The sequence below is a fragment of the Micropterus salmoides genome, unplaced genomic scaffold (assembly GCF_014851395.1).
Source record: "Micropterus salmoides isolate LMB-PRFRI ecotype aquatic unplaced genomic scaffold, ASM1485139v1 Ms_hic_scaffold_1, whole genome shotgun sequence".
Classification (NCBI taxonomy): Eukaryota; Metazoa; Chordata; class Actinopteri; order Centrarchiformes; family Centrarchidae; genus Micropterus; species Micropterus salmoides.
This window is the reverse complement of record NW_024040040.1, coordinates 38633403-38653647: the sequence shown is the minus strand read 5'-3', so window position 1 is coordinate 38653647 and position 20245 is coordinate 38633403. Positions and strand designations below refer to the sequence as shown.

General features: G+C 41.2%; 1 protein-coding gene across 1 annotated transcript in view; it reads left to right on the top strand.

The window, feature by feature from the left end:
• shrprbck1r (sharpin and rbck1 related) overlaps positions 1–20245 on the top strand; it is a 32142-nt gene that overhangs the window by 2063 nt on the left and 9834 nt on the right. The gene's annotated exons all lie outside the window — the stretch shown is intronic.

The following is a 20245-nucleotide window of genomic DNA, read 5'->3' as shown; positions in this document are numbered from 1 at the left end:
ACCATGCATCACATGAACTAATCGTTCAAAACATAGTCCGACCCGTCAGTCTGTGAGCGAGACAGAGGGACGTCGTCAGCAGCTGAAGCGAGACAGAGGAAAACTGGGAGAAGATAAGGAAGGTTTGTGTTTTGCTCGCTGGCCATTTAAGGTTAGCTGTACTGCTGCCTTTTGTTGTTCAACTTTTCACAGAGCCACGTGCATGTCAGTTCACTTTCGTCAACCGACCAATCACAGCCTGAATGTGGCGGGACATTAAAAAAAGTTTGACGTGCTACAGCAAATCGTTAAATGATGAACAATGTGACTGACAAGTTAATACATAGCATTAACAAATTGGAGACCAATGTAAAGCTTGAATAAGGATTTAATGAATAAAAACAACTCACAGAAATGAAACAGCTTTAATTGGAAATTCAACTAGAGATAGATAAACATAGAGACTTTGCAGTGGTCAGATGTAGATTTGGCTAGAGCCAGGATGCCAATATTTGCTCCTTCTGGCCACCTCCTCCGTAGAGCAACACGCTCCCCTTGTTCTGTTTTACATCTGTTTTACTAGTTCATTTAACTTCGTTCAAGGTGAGAAATATACATTTCAAAATGTCAGTATTTCCTGCATTCCTTGATAATAATTAAGCATACTCATAGTACCATTTGTTCCATTATAATCAAATCGCAAATCGTAATATTATCCACAATAATTGCAATATGACTTTCTCCAAATCACGTAGCCCTACTAAAGTAGCAGCATTTAACAGTGTCCAATGATTCTGCATTTTAGGAATCAATACACTCTAATCTGTTGGAGCTTTTTTAAATGATTGATTTTCTGTCAATACTGCCTTTAATTTAACCCATAAAAGTGATTAATCTAAAAGAGTTAATTTGATTTTTTTTTAATCAAAAGGAAAATAAAATGTAATTGAGACTATTGCTGAACAATATGAAGAAAAAGTCGTATTGCGATTATTGTGAACAATAATAATATTGCGATTTGCAATTGCGATTCGATTATGAAAATGCTCAACATTGGTCTAATTTGTTAATGCTAAGTACTAACTTGTCAATAATCATATTGTTCAACATTTAATGATTTGCTGCATCAAACGTTTTTTTTAATGTCCGCCCCATCCCGACTGCGATTGGTCGGTTGACGGAAAGTGACTGACAAGCACATCGGCTCTGTGAAAAGTTGAACATGTTGAACAACAAAAGGTGCTTGGTGCTCTGGTGACAAGTCCGACTATGTTTGAATGATTAGCTGCTGGACAGGGAGGGGGCTTACGGTAGGGTGTTAAAAATAACTGGCACAAACTGCTCATAAATCATTTTTTCTAGTAGGCTTATCTGTTTTTAGGGGCACATGCGAGAGCCCGCGTGGGTGTGGGCAGAGATAATGAGCAGACTGCAGCGCACACAGAAGAGAGCATCACACACCTTTTCTGTTTTGTTAAATCGCACACTTTTTCCAGTTATGTAATTGCACATGACGACATTGCGATTGCAGTTGCAATTGTGATTAGGTTAATCATGCAGACCTTATTGAGACCAGCAGTGCTTTACTCGTAGAGTGCCCACATTTCACACTATAAATGTTGAGAGAACATTTAGGACGATACAGTACAATAGGTTGTAGCATTTAAAAGTTTACTTAATTTAGTAATTTTTCCTATGAGAATGTACATATTCAATACAGGGTTTTTATATATTTTGTATACAACTGGGGCATAGTTTGGGTACGTCTACATATACCTAGTGAGTATGGCTGCATCCCACATAATATGCAATGCACTTAATATAACAACACGATCTCTATGAACCAATTCAAGATGAATTAAAGATTGTTTCCTGGTGTTTGAGTGCTCCTCTGAAACTTAAAGAGAAGCTTAAAACATCCACAAAGCATAGTCGTATAGTGTTTGTGGTACTGGCTAAAAATAAAATTGCAAGCTTTTACGTGATTGGATCAGCAGGCCACAATTCTTAAAATGAACCAGATGTGTGTGTGTGTGCGTGTGCAAAATATCCTTACCAACGGGTATGTGATGTTTTATCTGTAAGTCTGGTCACCAGTTTCTTCATTTGAACTCCGTAACCTTTGGGTGTTTTGTTCTCAGAAATCGGGATTATCACTCTTTATTCCATTGGATTATGGGCTCAGAGATAATCTGAAATTGTGTAGAGGTAGGCTATTTATGGTCGTGCTGCTGCATTTAGGGTAGCACTGCCTGTACAGCAACTTAGAGTCTGAGTCGTGTAAGTGTCGGTGAAATCGGGTTGTAACTCAATGGGAAAGATGTGTTTTGTAAACCATTGTTTACCAGTGCATTTTAAAATTTTAAGTATTGACAGAATTTAGTAGAATGTATGACAGTAACCGACATCAAAAGGAACTGAGTCCTCTCCGGTCTCCTGGTCTTTAATAGCTTCTGTGTTTCAGCAGGTTTTCTGCTCATGTTCAAAACTTTCTGCACATCAGGATCTCTCCCGCACATCTGTGTTCTCTGACATATCCAGAAAAAATCATAATTTTATGAGACTTACATTATTTAATGAGAATTCATAATAATTTTTAAAAGTCTACCTGACCTATACTCTGCTGTGCTCCCATTCAGACTGTCCCAAACAGAGACAGGCTGTGTTTCAGATTTGAGATTTATAATGCAAAACTCTACCAGCGAGTCTGCTGGCAGCGTCTCAGCGTGCGCAGGGGTGGGGGGGTTACTTTATTAACACGCCGTATGCTGAGTTGCATTATCTGGGTGGAGATGATTCTCGCCGCTAGTCGACGTTATCAGAATATAAGTTTGTTAGTCTCAAGCCCTCGGTGCAACAAGCTTTGCAACATTAACAACAAAGCAAAGCTACCGGTTATCGTCGATGCCTATGCGTGTTGACATTAACAATGCATCGCTGTTGTCCCAGGGGCTTAAAATATTTTGTAGCACTGGCAGACTATGTCGGGCGTCAGTAGAGCGATAAAATACAACAGCAGTGTGTTCAGCAGTCTGTCAGGTCAAAACATTGTTCAGTTCGGCATTCAAACTGGTGTTCGGTCACATGTTTTCCTTCTGGCAGGTGTAAAACATAGTCAGAAGCAGAGACGATGTGATATTTGTAAAGATGTTATCAAGTGTCATCGGTTTTGGAGTGGTTTCATTATCACTATGTAAATGTATTCTGGTATAAAATGGAGTCTTTTGTTGTCTCTCTTCAGCCTGCTATGGCATCGTGCAGGTGCCCACTGGTCCATGGTTCTGCAGAAAGTGTGAATCTCAGAGAGAGCAGCCCGAGTGGTGAGTCAACACAATCTATCTATCCATTCATCATTTATAAGTCAACCCCTGGAATAACAGCACTATCTGGTAAAGATGGTGGACCTCATGCTCTTGAGCAGTGCTATCATTTATAAATGGGCTAAGAAAATAGCGCCATGTAGGTCTTTCTGTTCAAGGGGCCTGGAACAAACTAGTTAAAATAACACAATGCATGTTGAAAAAGTGCTGATGAGAAGATGTCGGTTGGTTTTTGACTTGAGAGTTGTCCGCTGTTTCTGAATATGTGACTTGTTTTGTGAGGAAACACAAAGCAGTCATTGTTCAAGACTTCACTTTGTTTGCAACCTACACGGCAGGGCTGGATGATAACAGACAAACAGTTTAGCTATGTAAAATCACATCATGTTGTCCAGTTGAAGAGCATTACAGTCGCTGCTCAGTAAAAAAATCTAACTATCTAACTCTAAATGTCATTCACATGTGAAAATAACACGCACAGGTGGTTTGGGATCAGGTTTGTTTATTCAAACAGAGCTGTTTATTACTAATTTTAAGATAAATTAAAAACAAAATCCTGTGATTACAGTAGGTAATAAAACCAAAACAATAAATATTGGCATATTTCCCAGGCTTACTTTATGGCTTACAAGATATTTGTGGTTTGCCACAATGTAACGTATACACGATATAACTTTATACTTCCTTGGGCTTTTTTAAACCACATAACCTGAAAAAGAATTGTGTTTTACTAAATTACAATATTTATCACAGAGCAATAGTATCATATCATTGATTTACTGATTAGTGGGACTTGAAAGCTTGCTTTTGTTGTCTCACCATTTCTCTCACTTGATCTTAAATCTCTTTAAAGCTTGGCAGAAGCTGCAGAATCAAAAGAATTGTAACTAGAGACATTATATTAGAGGTCTGCATAGACCTGCCTGGTACTGGCAGTTTTTGTGGCACCACCGCCTGCACTGACAGGATTTTCTGTGGCATTCAACCTCTCCCGCTGTCCTTTGAGCTTAGTCTGCCCGTCAGCCTGTGATCTGTATTTTGTACCAGTAACCATTATTTCATCACATTATTTCTAAACCTGATTAAAAACGCTCTATAAAAGATGATCATAAATGCTGTTTGGCCAGTTTACTAACTGCCATTTGCTGTGTGTGGTATACTATGACGTGCAGACGTTAAGCTTTCTTGGCTGCATCATATGTATGTTTCTGCCCAGGCAGGAACGCAGCCCTCGAAAGCGCTGCATTTCCAACAACTGCTGCAGTACCCGTGAAGTGGGTCAAAGAGATTCCATATTTACATGTTCTTTTTGTGAAACTGGAACGGGTTGCTGAGTTTTCAACTTAATGTGACCTCGGCCAACTTCTAAGGACTTGTCGAGATTTTGTCAGGGCAAGATTTACTTACGTAGTTGTTGATACAGGTGCTAGGAATGATCTGCCCACTTGCTGTATTCATGTGTGTGCACAAGGCAAAGTTTCTCTAGCAGAAATGTAGCAGGATATCTAGGTTTTCCTCTAACCTCTTAACCTGAGAAACCAGTGTTCTCGTTTACATGGTGTTTAAGAAATGCATTTAGGGGAGAAATCTGACATAAATAAGGTCACGAAAGTACATTGTCGGGTCGGAAAATGTGATGTTTGAGGTGGCTGTTGCGCACGACAAATTTGGTTACAATTTACCTGTCTTGCAGTGTTAACATAAGTGATTCGGATCCACTCCAATACGTCATGCTACACTCGTCAACCAGGTTTCATGAAGATCGAGCCTGGAGTTTCAGTTTAGTAGTAAATAAATAAAAAGATATTTGAAAACCTGTTCAGAAAGGTGAATATAAGATAGTAGTGTGGTGCAGTAGCAACATAACTTGTTTGTGAGGTGTGAACTTGGCATGCAACAGGGAGAAATGGTGGACAAAATTATGGACAAGAATGTCTTTCTGTTGTGTGCGGGTCACACACACTGTGCTCTTTGTAACGTGCAGTTGAGTCCATAAGATGAGCAACACCAGCTCATTTGTAAGTTGAGGAAGAGTCGAACTGTCAGGCTCATAGAAGCAGAAAGAATTGCCAGAGGACCTGTAAAGTATTTGCTTGTATACATACACACACAGGCTCGCGCTTGGAGAAAGAAACATCATTAGACGGCCGATCATGAGGATGTTTTCCCGGAGAGTTTTCTGGCCTTGCGCCCAAGTCAGGGCCGCTTGCGGGTTTATCTCCCACATTGACATGCTTGTCATACTTCTTGGGTTCCTCACTCCCAAGTAGATGAGTTTGGCCGCTTGTTTGTGACCTGGTGTTTCTTCTTTACCCACAGAGATGTGAACTGTGTCCCCACAAAGACGGAGCCCTCAAGAGGACAGACAACGGAGGTAGAATCTCTCTTTCAGCTGCATACTTACAAACACATACACACAGGTCTGTGGTGAGCCTCTTGTGCATGTTGTCATTAATTGCATGTCACCGGCAAGTTTAAGTAGTGTGAGCGTGCTGGGAGAGTTATGTTGCTGTTTGTTGTGTGTGCTGCCTTTCTCTACCGTCCTTGCCAGTCCATGTTTTATGAGTGTGTGTATGTTTATGAGGGGGCGGGCCAGGATGGGTATAGTGCATGGCCTGTGAGGAGTCTCCTCTCTGGGTTCATCGAGAGGTCAGCTTGGTGGAGACTGTAAATATTCAGTGTGTGTGGGTTTGTGTGTGTGTGCGCGCGCGTGTGTGTTTGAGTCAGTCAGAGAGAGAGAGAGGCACAGCTGTGGGATTGTGTCCGGGCCTGCAGGGAGGCATCAGGACAACACTAACACACACCGTTTTACTACTTTCTCTTTTATTTTACCCTTCCCATGACCCCTCTCTCCCTCTTTTTTTCCTCCCATTTTTCTCTCACCATCTCTTTCCCTTACCGTGCGTTTCTCAGCTCTTGTATGTTCCTCTTGCCTTGTTGATCTGTGTGGTTGTTGCTGTTATTTCAGTTGGGACAGTGTCAAAGCAGAGCAAAGTTATTACTCTGAAATGGGTATTTGATCCAGCATCTTAACATATAGCTGGCACAGAAGAAAGAAAGAGAGACAGACAGACAGAAAGTAAGATTACAGCTGCTTGCCTCTTTCTTTGTCTTGTTTAGGTGGACATAGCCAGTAAATAATATCATCTATATAACATTATATCAGGAGTTTAAAGATGATAGCAAACATAGTTGATATGTCACATCCATCTTATTCAGGGTTTTGATGGAAGCAAGTACACTAGAAAAGCAGCTACAGGTACTTTTATTACAATCTGTGTTAAGAAATATTAGTTATGTGACAGCAGAAACATTTAAATTCAATCATGAGCATGTTCTGTTGTACTGATTTGGTTTCACTGTATGTGCGGTTCATTACCATCTACAGGACTACAATTAGTCCTGTTTTTTTTTACCTTATGTTGGTGTCATGGTTTATCACAGAAGTGCATAAAGTTGTTATCAAGATCTGACAGTCTCATTTGTTTTTTATTTCAATTTTTTTAATGGTGAAATATTCCAAAGAGGGGGGGGGGGGGGGGGGGGGGGGTAAAAGTGTGAATGCTTAGTTTGAAGAGGAAGGCTGTGCCACTTTTATAGTCCTGTTTTATAGGCCTCTTCCAGATTCTTGGAGGGACTTCAAAACAACAACATGCTCCCCATTTTACACCGCTGCCTCCCCTCTCCGTCCCGCCCTCTGCCCTCCTCCCCCTGTCCCGCTCACCCGGTCAAAGGCAGGTCAGGGGTTCAACTGTAAGTTTAAGCCTGTTTTTGTTTCCGCTATGGGGAAAAACAGACACCTCCAGTGTGGCAGCAGACTCCCACCTCTATTTGACCTCCTGTTGACCTCCTCCTGCTCCTCCTTAGCTCATCGTCAATTCTGCTGCCCTCCACCATGCCCCACTGTCATTCTACCGCCCCCAGTTTGTCTTCACTGACAGGCAGCTGTGTGTGTCTTAGGGCTCAATAAACAGCTATTTACACACATTAACACCCAGTTTGCTAATTAAAGCATTTACACTTAGGCAAGTTGTACTAATTTTTATATGTTCAATATGTGAATGTAACCAAACTTCAATTTGGCTTTAATTTAAATTTGATTTAAATTAATAATAATGGGTCCAGACCACATTTAGGTTGTGTTTGGCTCTGTTATCCATGTTGCCTTTTCGTCTGGTCCATTTTGGGTTCACCTTGACAACAAAAGTGGCAAAGTTTCATGGACTTGAGATGTGCTGCAAAGTCTGAAGGTTTAAATTCATCTTCACTAATGATCACAAAGACGTTAGAAGACAGTATGTGAGCATTCATCATAACTGTACTGGACTTTATGGGCTTACACTGAGAAGAGGACCAAGCACAGAAGCGTAGTAAAGTCAGTTATGCATTTCTTGTAGAGACTTCACATTTTTTAGAGCCCGAGCTATGAGTTACAACTGTGCAGGGAACGTATGGAGCAGTATCACAGGCTTCATGTTATCAGTCCTCAAATCTGCAACAGAGTTTTGCCACATTAGTAAAACTTGCAACCAATCGATCAAACAAGTGGATAACAAACATCAAGTCTTAGCAGAGGGTTTATAAATCTTCATGTAAACTCTGAAAGGTTGCCAGAAACTACATTTTACTGGCATATTTGTGCAGAGGTTGATGATTGTTTTCTGTGTGTCTTTTGCAGGCTGGGCCCATGTGGTTTGTGCCCTCTACATACCGGAAGTGGAATTTGCCAACGTGTCAACAATGGAGCCTATAGTACTTCAGTCGGTGCCACATGAGCGCTACAACAAGGTAACAAAATGTATCCATGCGTTTAGACATGTCACAAAATCCCATGTACAATCTAATTTATAATAAATGTATGTTTTTGATTTAAAATGGTTCTCGAAACTCTCTGTGTGTGTAGACATGTTATATCTGTGAGGACCAGGGCAGAGAGAGTAAAGCAGCCTCTGGAGCCTGTATGACCTGCAACAAACATGGCTGCAGGCAGGCCTTCCATGTCACGTGGTGAGACCCGTTCACATCACATTAACCTCACAAAGACAAAGAAGGAGATTGTTTCTTCACTCAAACTCAAGTCGTGACTGTAGATTTGATATACTGTTGAGTATTGTAATCGTGAAACCTTTGAAATACTGTAGATATTAAGATTTTCATGCATTCCAGTGGTTTAACTGCTTAGAGTAAATAATATCTTAATGACATGAGTCAACACAGCCTGTTGGGCAAACCTGGATCTTTATGCCACTTCGTTTTCTGCTTCCTTGTGTGCAAATCATGTTTCATGTTCACCACTTGTTAGTGTGATGAAACTAACTGTTCTACAATGTTACACATAAATGTGGACAATTTATCTCTTGCTCACATCCCTTTCATGTCCTTTTACACTCCTCTCTGCCACAGTGCCCAGTTTGCGGGATTGTTATGTGAGGAACAAGGATCGGACGCAGACAACGTCAAGTACTGTGGATATTGCAAATACCACCACAGCAAATTGGTAAGTGCCCTCTCATACTTTTGTCTTTTGATGCTCTAACCCACAACTTCACACATGATTCCTCTCAACTGAAAAATGTATTTGTAGCCTTTAACCTGTTTCTGAACACGTGAGGACATTTTGTATGTTTTTTTGATTTGAAGTTTAAGGTGATTAATTGTTCACTGTACCAGTTAAACGATTAGAAATCTTGTGTTTTTGTACATTTGCCAGTATAAATGTACAATTTTTTTGTAGGGGTCGACCAATAATCGGTGCCAATATTCAGCGTTTTTCCAATAATCTGCATCGGTCATTTTAGAAACAGATAGCCGATGTAAATAATTATTACAAAATGCACTCCTTTGGCTCTGCTGTAGCTGCCTTCCTGTCTGTGCTGGATGTCCCGTAATGTCCCGCCCAGTACTAGCTGATTGGTTTCAAGTCACGAGTAATAACCTATCAACACTGACTATTGTGCAGAAGTAGCCAATAGAATGAGCGAGCCATCACGCTGCAGCCCCTCCCTTCCTGTCTCAGCAGAGCTCCGCAAATACACACAAATGCAGAGCTAGTTAGCGGACATCAGTGTAGCATTCACAAGTTAACCATAACTACGCTCGTTACTGTAAGTAAGTGCAGAAAAACCAGCAGTCCTAATAAAAGGCTGATACTGCATCAGTATGATAAGCAGGAATGTGCACCAAGCGATATTTTAATCTGCTCTGTCTCATCCACCGCAGCTGTATTTTGGTTTTACATAAACAAGCTAAAACTAAACCTCTCTGTCTGTAGCCTGTTTAGCTGAGATGCTACGTACCTTAAATTTTAGCACATCCTTGTAAACTCAGCTGCTTGTTGAGAGAAACCATCTCCTCTTTAGCAGTAGCAGAGGGAGGAGGAGGAACGACTGACTGGTGTCTTCTTTCTATTTTGATGTCAGGAATATAGTTTATTTTACGTTCCATTTGTTTCCAGTGAGATACTGATTTTATATAGTAAATTTGCTGCTGTAAACTTGACTGTTAACAGTTAGTTATAAAATATTAAATTTGATTACTGTTCTGAATTTATTATTTTTTAAATAACATTTTTAAAAGGCAATTCTTTTGCAATGGAAAACCAATAATTGTATAGATAAAGAACAGAACCAATAAATAATATCAATAAATGAATCAATAAAATCCTAAAAATATAAAATAAATACAATATAAATGCCAGCCGGTAAAGAAAAAGTTTATGATAATTTATAGTCATAGCTATAGTCATAGTTAAGTCCATCTCTGGGATGGGTCGCCAATTCATTTAATTTAGTATTTATAAAGATTAAACATGACAATTAACTTTAATTCACCAGGGTTTGTTGCACGGACATGCATGAGAGAGTCTTGAAGGTTGTGTGTCTATTAACAAATTAGATCAGGATATATGCATTGTTTTTTTGTTTTTTTTTTATTGTTACACTTACTACAAGCATGGATGACTAGGTAGACAGAACACACACCCTTAACACAGTGAGGAATACCTATCATCTTGGGAATGATGTCCGCTACCATCACTTCTTTTTCTTTTTTTCTCTTATCCCTTCTCATCCCTTTCCTTCTCCTCCATACTACTCTGCTCTTTCCTCCACCCAGACATCTTTTTTCCAGCTTTTCTTCCGACGTCGGTGTCTCTTTCCTGCTCAGCACCCCTCCCTCCTTCAGTCAGCTTCCGGTCTCTGTTGGCCTCTGCCCCCTTTCCCTCCATCTATCTTTCTCCCCCATATGCTTCCTCTTTCACTGGACCAATGAATCCACCCCCTCCTCCCCATTGCTTGCCTCTCTTCCTCCATCCACACCTGTCCATCTACTGTTATTCTTCCTCCCTTCCTGATCCCTTTAATCTCTCTAACAGTCATCGTACCATCCTCTCCCTTGTGCTTTGGTACTAAGCACAGCAGGTTGGGTTTGCAGGATGGGGTCCTCTGAGCCTGGTTTTCACTGTTAATGTCAAACCAGGCTAATCAGGCTAAATCATTATTTATGTATTTCAAATTCTTTGGAAAATAACATTTCAGGGATTTATTTCTGTCTGTTTCCATCTCACTTTTAATATTTGGTCACCAGGTGTAGCAGTAGCTTTTGTGCTGTTTTGCTTAAATCGGACACATGGTTTTAACAGAAAGTTGCTGTTAGAGAAGAGTTTTCTACTCTTTTTCTAGACGGTATAGGAATATGAAGTAGAGCTATTAATAAAAAAGGATAAAGGTTAACCTAAAGAAGATAGAAAAACTGTCTATTTAGTCTGCACATTTGTTTGCAAATAATTGACATTCGCTTCTAAATTACAGATTACCGTTTTCTTGCGTATGATTGCAGTCCTGCCTCATCTTTTGTATTCTGTTAGCTTTGCACTGACTATGCAGCCAGCATAATGCAAAGCTGATATGCGGATAGCTAGCCATTGTGAAGCAAAATTCAATCAGATAAGAGAAGAATAAAAAGGATAGGCCTAAATCGACAAATCCAACAACTGGATATACAGAGGAAATCTGTTCTCAGCACACACTCGCTGAAGAGATGTCCTGTTGGGTTCCAGATTTTGTTCCACCTCTCCCAACAGTTGACAACACATCACAAGGTGTATGCATGTACACACTCAGCTGGGCGAGGGACGAAAATATGAAAAGCAGGAACGTGACTTGATTATTAGGATTTCTGGAACAGTGTTGGGATGGAAACACAGGACAGATTTTTATAGTGTCTACACAAACACACACACACACACACACACACACACACACCGATGACATTTTGCACTGTTAACAAACGCTGATGGAAAGACTCATGCTGTTATATTGATCGTGTATGAATGGCTTTGGATACTGGGGCATAATGTCATTAAGATGGGGTTGTATGGATGACAGGAATGTATGAGAGGGAATCAATGATGAAGAAAGCAATGTTGTTAGCAGAGTGGGTTTCATAAAATACCACTTGATGGATGTTCACGGCATGTTAGTAACATATGGTATTTGACTGGACTCAGTCGGTAGCCAAATCTAATTTCAAACTTAGATTATCCTTGTTAGTCTGGACGACTCTCCTTGGCTAGATCTCATCTCATCAAGACCGTGTATGAATATTTTTGATACATATTTTTGTGTAAATGCACTCGCTGATGCATCGGCTTAACTTTTCCAATCATCTACAATGGGTTTTGTTGGCATACAGATGCATTTGTCTCCCAGACATCTTCTGTGACAGTAATTGGCAAGCCTTGTTGCATAACTTTTTTGTCACTAGCTGTTCTTCCAACACAACTGATCTTTAGAAACAAAAGTGTCTTTACAGCACAGTTAAGTTGTATTCATTGAACTGAAAGTGTAACAAAGCTGAAAATCTATCCCTGAAAATGGTACAGTGGGGAAAGAATTAGGCAAGATTGAGTGATAGAGTAGTACGTTTTCGCAAGTTGATTCAAAAAGTTTTTATTTTTTTAGGCTTGTCCTGTAAGGAGGAGTGATTATCTCGTGTTTAAGAGGAATTTTTTGTGTTCTTCTGTAGGAGTAGTAAATTCCACACATTTTAGTACATGTTAACTTACAGTATGTTGGCATTGAAATCCAGATTTAGACTTTAAAAGGGAATAGATCACCATGTAACTCAGACTCAGAGTGGGCTGTATGTGAGGCCAGAAGAGGAGGATTTATCCCATGGCGCATCAGGTTTTACATGAAAGGCCAAAAGAAACACTGTTTCTAGTCATAGATCTGTACTTTTGAATATAGACTGGACAAACACAAGCCTTGATCTATGTCTGCTGCCATTATGGCTGTAATTTGAGGATGTAGTTGTTTATCACCATGGCAACAGATACTGTGAACAAGAGCAAGCCGGCTTGGGCAGAGATCAGTAACAAAGACCCCTCAAAAGTGTCCCATGATGCCTCTTCAGATCCTAGTTTAGGAAAAGGAGTATTAAAATAACAATAAAACACACCTGTGGTAGTGTGGGGTTTTACTCAATCCTTTTCTTATGTGTAGCATTGATGGTCGTTCTACACTTGACTTTGCCCTGTCAATGAAAGCTGATAAAGGAATGGTATTTTCTACAGTGGAGGGAAAATGTAATTTTGTTTAAATATCTACTGCCACCATGCATCTATCACTGGGTAGTGACGAATAAGATTAACCTCCACTTTCCTAACCAATGCTCGTGACAATGTTTTTTTTGTTCACTGTTTTTGAGTTATCCTTGACTTCAGTCAGCCTTTTTTAGTTTAACGCTGCAGTAGGCAATTTGAGCGTACACAGTGCAAAACCTTCCGCCTCTCTCTCTCTGTTGCCTCGTATCTCTCCGCTAAGCCAAAGGACGATTGAAGCAGATCGTCAAAATTTGCTGGAGTGCTTCCGTTAGCACTTAAGCATGATTTATACTTCTGCGTCGAATCGAAAGCGTAGCCTACGCGTAGCCCCATACCCTACGCCGTAGCCTACGCCATAGCCTACTACATAGCCTAACTTGTACCTCCTCAAAAATGTAACTACACGTCATGGCAACACGGATCGTAAGAACTGTGATTGGTCAACTGGGTAGCCTTGAGGTGCCTCTGAGCTGACAGGAAGTGCTCCGTGCTTTGAAGTAAAAAAAACTAGCAGCTATAACACGGTGGATCAATATATTTGAGTGTCACAACCCAAGTGAAATGACACGTTCAGTCGATAACATTTGAAAAGTCTATAACAGCTGTTGCCTGCTTGGGCGGCAACAGTAAATGCAGTGGACGCTGTAGCGCTACCACCAACTAGCGTTTGGCGGTGTAATTGCAGAACAAAGCAGACACCGACGCACAAGTATAAATGCATGGCTATGGGTGTAGCTGACGCCGTAGGCTACGGCGTAGACTCAACGCTGTATAAATCACACTTAACCTGTGAAGAAGAAATAGGGCAACCTCCACCTCCCTCTTCAGCCTCTTGCACTCCGGCAGCTCTTGCTATCTTGAAAATGCCTCTCCAGTGATGATGAAAAGGAGTTATTAGAGACCTAGACACGTAGAACCCGGATGACCCTTGTTGGTACAGAGTCTCTGTGATTGGCTAGTTCTTGCTAGCTAACCCTGATTTGTTGTTTTATCCAGACCGGGTCCTGTTAAAAAAAAAAAAAAGAAGAAATAAACAAGGGGTGTGCGCTCACAGACGCATTTCTTTCAGTTAATATTGTTCGTTTGTTATCTGAACCTAAATTATAATGAAATAATTTTGCCTACTGCAGCTTGAAGATTTGTTAATTTTTTCAATATCATAAGAGTTTGGGTTTTTTTGGTCTAATTTTAGCCTCTTTTCTTTGGACTTCATCCAGTAACTTGGAGTTCCTCTTTACCTTTTTAGCGAAGGCGCAGGGGCCGTGGTAGTAGGTCTCAAAGCTTAAGTGACTCTTCCACTCAGTGTATGGATAGACCCCCAGACGAGGACAAGAAGGTAAGACAGCCCTCAGATCTTACCCTGTCTATGCCTCCAACCCACAACTACGACTCCACCAGAAACACTGTTACATGCTCACACTGTGGAGGGACAGGCAAATACACAGTAAAACCATTGATCAGTTATCATTTTCAGTGGCTGTTATAATGGTTCTGTAACGAGACAGTCTTTGAATATATTGGCAGTGGAGTCTCAGAAGACTATTTTGTTTCAATTAACAACTCTGTTCACAACAAAGTCAGACAATAATGCAATAATCTCTGCTATCATACCTGAAGATAGTACATATTGACAATTAACCAAAACCCAGACAAATGTCAAACATCAATAAAGTCAATAGATTTGAGGAAAAATATTTTTATACAGATGATTGAAAGAAATGAAAAACTTTTGCTATATTCTTGATTTGAGCGTACTGTCTTCACTGAGTGTAAAAATTTGTCCCACCTCAAAACATATCAGTGTGTCCTTCACTTTTACTAAATAAGGCTTTTTAAAGCACAGCCATCCTTTTAATTTGTCCAAGCGAGTGCTGAAATTGTATTTTACAGACCCAGCAGCAGTTGTATTGTTTTTTTTTCTGCTAGTATGACTGCAGCCCACCAGTGATCGCAGCCTCTAATGAATCCTATGTTAGTGTGACCTAATCTGTCACAGCTGTTAGCAGAACATGTAATCACAGGCTGCGAAAAATCTGAATTTACAGGAGACGTTATCTGTTTTGTTTTTTGTCAGAACAGAGGAAAGGGCCAAAACTGAATTTGCTCTGTTCTCCTGCAGTTACATTAAACCTGTCATGAAGACTTCTGATGATTGATACTCCGTCCGCAACTTTTGCAGGCCCGTTTTAGTTTATAACAGGTAGGCAGAGGAATTGAACCCAATATAATGTGCTTAAGCAAACACACGACTGTCCCTTTACAGTTGAGCTGTTTAGAGAGAGCATGGAGTTTTATGTGTCACTAAACTCCCTACCAATGTGCTCTGTTTGGACAGAACTTTGAAAATGCATCCATCCTTACTCCCTTCTTGAGTAGCGATCAGTGTGAAGATTTTACAGGATCCAAATATTGTGGTTGGGTTTGGTGTGTGAAGTCAGCTGTATCAAGCACTTAGAGCAAACAGGGTTTGCACTACAGCAAGCAAAGGACGCTCGTTAGATAAAACAAGCGAAGACAAGTATGTAACATACTCTGACATGTGAGCCCGCGCTTTTTTGTGTGTGTTTTTGTATGTGAAAATATTTTAGTCAAGGGAAACTTGGACTAGACCACCTCAGAAACAAGAAACTGATGGTTTAGTGTGAGTTTTTATCTGGCTTTTTCAACAATATAAACCAATTGTGATTCAAAACAAATATACAAAAGCACTGAGCAAAAATTATTACAGGTGTTGATGACACTTTCAATAAATAAATAAAAAATTCACACTGGAAGCATATTAGCTGCCTGTTTTTATACAGAAGCCTTGTTGCGACACGTTTTGGGTAAAATCAGTTTACAGTATAACAACTGATTGATATCAGATACATTTACCAAAGATGGAAATATGACAGGGTCGCATATAGCTGATATAGATCTTTCAAATCAGCTCAATTAAAGTAATGTTTTTATCATTATTATAAGTGTAAAAATCATATGATTATAATAAATTATGAAAATAGAGTTTTTTTCTGAAGATGCACCGTTGAATTTTATTGGCTTAGAGTTTTCCGGTTGAGCAAGAAAGAATGAATGGATGCATTTTGAAAGTGTCTCTTGACCTCCCAGGAAGTCCGCTCCTCCGTTGCGCTTGTTTTTGTCACCTGAATGACGCTCCACTTCCACTGAATGAAAAGCTCATGTTCTGATGAGATGTTGCATATATTTATGCTGACAGACCTGTAGAGATTTTATGAATGATGCTGTGCCACTTTGACTTCCCGTTTTTATCCTTTTTTGAGTTGTAGTTAATAGAAAAGCATGACATATGACAAAGATTTTTTAATGTGCTCCTTCATAAAGTAATTAGTGGAATCCAAACTGATCATAAGAACATTGCGTTAAATACCAGCTTCTTAGGTGTGGGTATGTGTATTTGTCAACATACTATTCAGCCCTTCTGCCCTGGCTTTTGTTGATACTGCCTTATTTGCATCAGTTTGAGTACCCCCTCATCTCTGTCTCTCTCCATCCACATTCTAGGGTCAGAGATCAGTAGGCTCAGATGTGTGTGTGTGTGTGTGTGTGTGTGTGTGTGTGTGTGTGTGTGTGTGTGTGTCCGCACATGCATGTATACCCACCTCATGTTGGACCCTGCAGTCAAACTATAGCAGGGGCTGAAAGATCCCCCACACTGGCTAGAAAAGGCCTCCAGGAAACACACACATACAATGGCTGGTCAGAAATCCTGCAGGATACTGCACAGGGGAATTCCTGCCAGGCCAGGGTGGATTATTTCCCCCCCTTACTTCCTGTTCCTTCCTGCCCCCCCCCCCCCCCCCCCCTTCCCTTGCCTCTCCACAGCCCTCCTCCCCTCTCATCTTCCTCCTGACGGCATTGCGTTGAGTTGTGAAGTGTTTAAAATGCATGTTGTATCAAATTATCAGTCAGTACCTTTTCTTTGCATCATTGGCACAGGCCTTTAAGTGGTTACATAACATGACAAAATTTTATTCATTTTAATTCCTTTACATTACAGCAAGGAAAAGTACCACACTTATCTACATTGTGCAGTTAGTTTTTATGTAGTGATGTAACAAGTGAGTAATCAATTAACAAATGTGAGGATTTGCAGCTTTTCTTTCTTTTATTTGATTATAAGTTGAATATTTTTGGATTTTGTGACTGCTGGTCGAGCTAAACAAACAATTCGAAACATGTCGACTTGAGATCTGGTAGTGGGGTAATGGGCAATGTTCACTATGTAACATCATTTTATTGACAAAATGATCTGTCAGTGGAAAAAAGGGCATAAAAGGGCAGATGAATTGGTAATGAATATAATTGTTACAGCCCAAATTGAAACAAATTAGTTTTTGTCACCAAATGAAGAAGCCTATGCGTGAACTTTCTGAGTTTCCCAGTTCAGAGCCCCATGATCGCCATTGACATAGACAGAGAGGGTTTCCAGCCCGCTGTTGTGTTGCTCATTGCTCGGGTTTGTTGATAAATAGACGTGGCCCTCATCCTCTGCCACCACTTATATTTACCCCACACAGGCTCAAAGAGCTCTCGGACATGTCAAATGATCAGGCCGCCAGCGGTCAGCAACAGAGAAAGAGGGAAAAGGACACGCTGAAAGCCTTTGTCTCTGCCTGTATAATCAATTGACCTGATTGATAAGGGTGTGTCAGGGTTACATTGTGTGTGTGTTGTGTTTCCCACGCCCAGTGCTTCGTGTGTGTGTGTGGGGGGGGGTGTTATCCGACCCTCTCTGCTCAGCCTCTGTCCATCAACAACTACCTCCGGAATGTTAATGAAAAACAACAAGGGAATCCCAAAGAATTTACCTCTCCGACTCTCACTGCTTTTCTCCACTATCAGCTCTGCTTTTTGTTGCAGTAGATGCTGTTTGAGTTCGCCGTCTTACTTTGTGTCGCTCTCTCTGTCTGACATTTCTCATCGGTTATCCGCTTTCTCTAGCCAATTTGCAAGGTAGGCACTATCGGTTAAAGTAGTTCTAAACCGCAAGTTGATAAGTTGACCAACAGAAAATGAGGGCTGCTCTCCAAAAGTCAATGATTCGAGACCCAGAGTCAACCTGCATTTTGTCAGTTGAATCCCTGCACACACACAGCAATGCAGGAGCAACAACGTGGCTATTTTGATAATCGTGTAACTATTTTAACATTTGCTGATTTCAGTCTCTTAAAGAGAGAGAATTTACTGATTGTTATGTGTTATTTTGTTTTTGTTTTAGATCAGTACAAATGGGTTGCTGGTTGTTCTGACAAAGCAAGCAATTTGACGACCACCACCCTGAGCTCTGGGAAAATCTTTCCCTGTTTTATGACATTTGATAGACTAAACTGTTACTTCTTTCATATAAAAAAATTATCGCTTGGGTTTAAAACCTGTTAAACAGCAACCGGCCCGTAGCTAAACATTGTTTAGACTCACCAAACTCTACTTTAAATTCCATTGCCGATCCCAACATTTCCAAAGATACAAAATATTCAGCTTTTTTGGGAAATGTGTATAAAATGATGCACAAAACGGAAAATGTCTATTTGTTGCATTCAGTATGTGAATCCCAGTGGAAAAATCATACCGCTTCATAGGGAAGCTGGAACAAACTGAAAATATGATACTGAAATATGAGTCAGGCAGCGTGGAATAAGTTATGTAACAGAAAACAAAAGCAAAACTGATTGCTAGTTACAGCCTTAGTTTCAAGTTAGACCCAGACACACAGACAAACAGAACTCTCCCACCTTCGCTTAACCCAGAGGGTTACAATCAGCAGATGCCAGCGTGCAGAGACGTTAGAGTGGAGCTGCTGCCGCCTGATTTGGCTGTTGATGTCTGTTAACTGCCATTCATAGAGGAAGTCTGGCTAAACTGTCACTCCTGATCGAGACCCCGGGGGAGGGGCAGTTTCTGGTGTTTCAGGTCCTATGTCATCTTTCAGGATCGCTGCATATTTTCGCCGCCTTTCACCGAGAGTGTGGCTGCATGAAGTGTCCATGGTAAAGCATATGTGAGCGAGTGTACGGGCACAGGTCTGCTTCTACGCACATGCAGAGAGTCTTCAAGGTGCCGGGCGTGCACGTGAGGTGTAAATGCACCCAGTCGCCACCTCAGGGGTACGTGAGAGGAGGGTGGTGGCACGTGTGTGATAGCAAGGGTGTAAATTGAGCTGTGATCGTCAAAGAAGCAGGATATGATTGGGTGAAATGACGGAGACCTTGTGCGTTTCAGCGCAGGGCACTTAGACACGCTCTGCTGTAAACTGCAGCCCGCTGAATTCCTGTTGCCTCCTGCCCCCTTTTTATCTCTCTTCCGTCACTCTCTTTGTGTTTGTGGATCTCCAAGCTTTCATCTCAGACTGAGCCTTTGAAATGCAATGCTCTCTTTTCTGTCTCTCTCAACCAAACACACACACACACACACACACACACACACACACACCCTCTTCTGTCCTCGTACCTCAGACCTTTAGTTTGTTTTATTTTTGCCATATCTTTGGCTTTAATCTTCTACAGAGTATTTTATTTTTTCATATTTGGTCCGATATGTCATATATTTCAGTATTTTCCCAATGTTCCTAAAATCCAGAGGGCTATAAAATAAGAGTTGTAGGAGGTCTGTCTTTATTTCTCTCCTTCCTGTATCGTGTCTTAAGAAGCTTCACCCATTTGTTGCTCCTTTTTTTCCCCCCTCCAATTCTCCATGCTCAGAAACACAAGGAGCGGGACAGGCACAAACCGAAACACAAGAAGACCATGGACATGTCGCCCTCCCTCGTCCTTCCAAACATCATGGTCCCAGACAAGGTGAGGGAATTGTGGCTGGGCTAGTTAAATATTACAGCAAGGCTGGCTGGTTGACTTTTTTTCTCTTTACCTTGATTAACCTTTGTAGCTCTTCTTGTGTATCCTTCACACGTCTTGTCCTTCCGCTGACCTGTCTCCCTCCCATTCCTTTCCCTCCTTCAGGCCTACAACAGCAGCAGCTCAGTGGGAGGTGTCGCCTCTCTGCCGGCGCCCTCACAGAAGCGGCTGGATGACGGCACGGCCCGTTTCACCACCGCCAACTTTCAAGAGGTGTCGTCCGCTCTGTCCGGCGGCGGTTCCAAAGACGGCTTGGCTGCAGACGCCGGGAAGGCGGCGTCTGAGGTGAAGAACAAGAAGAACAGCGGTGGAAGTCACGCAGCGGGGCAGAGGGGCGGCCGCAAGTCTCTCACCTCCTCAGGGAAACCCCTCCCCTCCGCCGTGGTCACCATGGCAACCTCCTCCACATCTGCATCTGCTTCTACCGGGCCTTTCCACCAAGGTGAATTGATGCCCGCAAATGGTCCTTT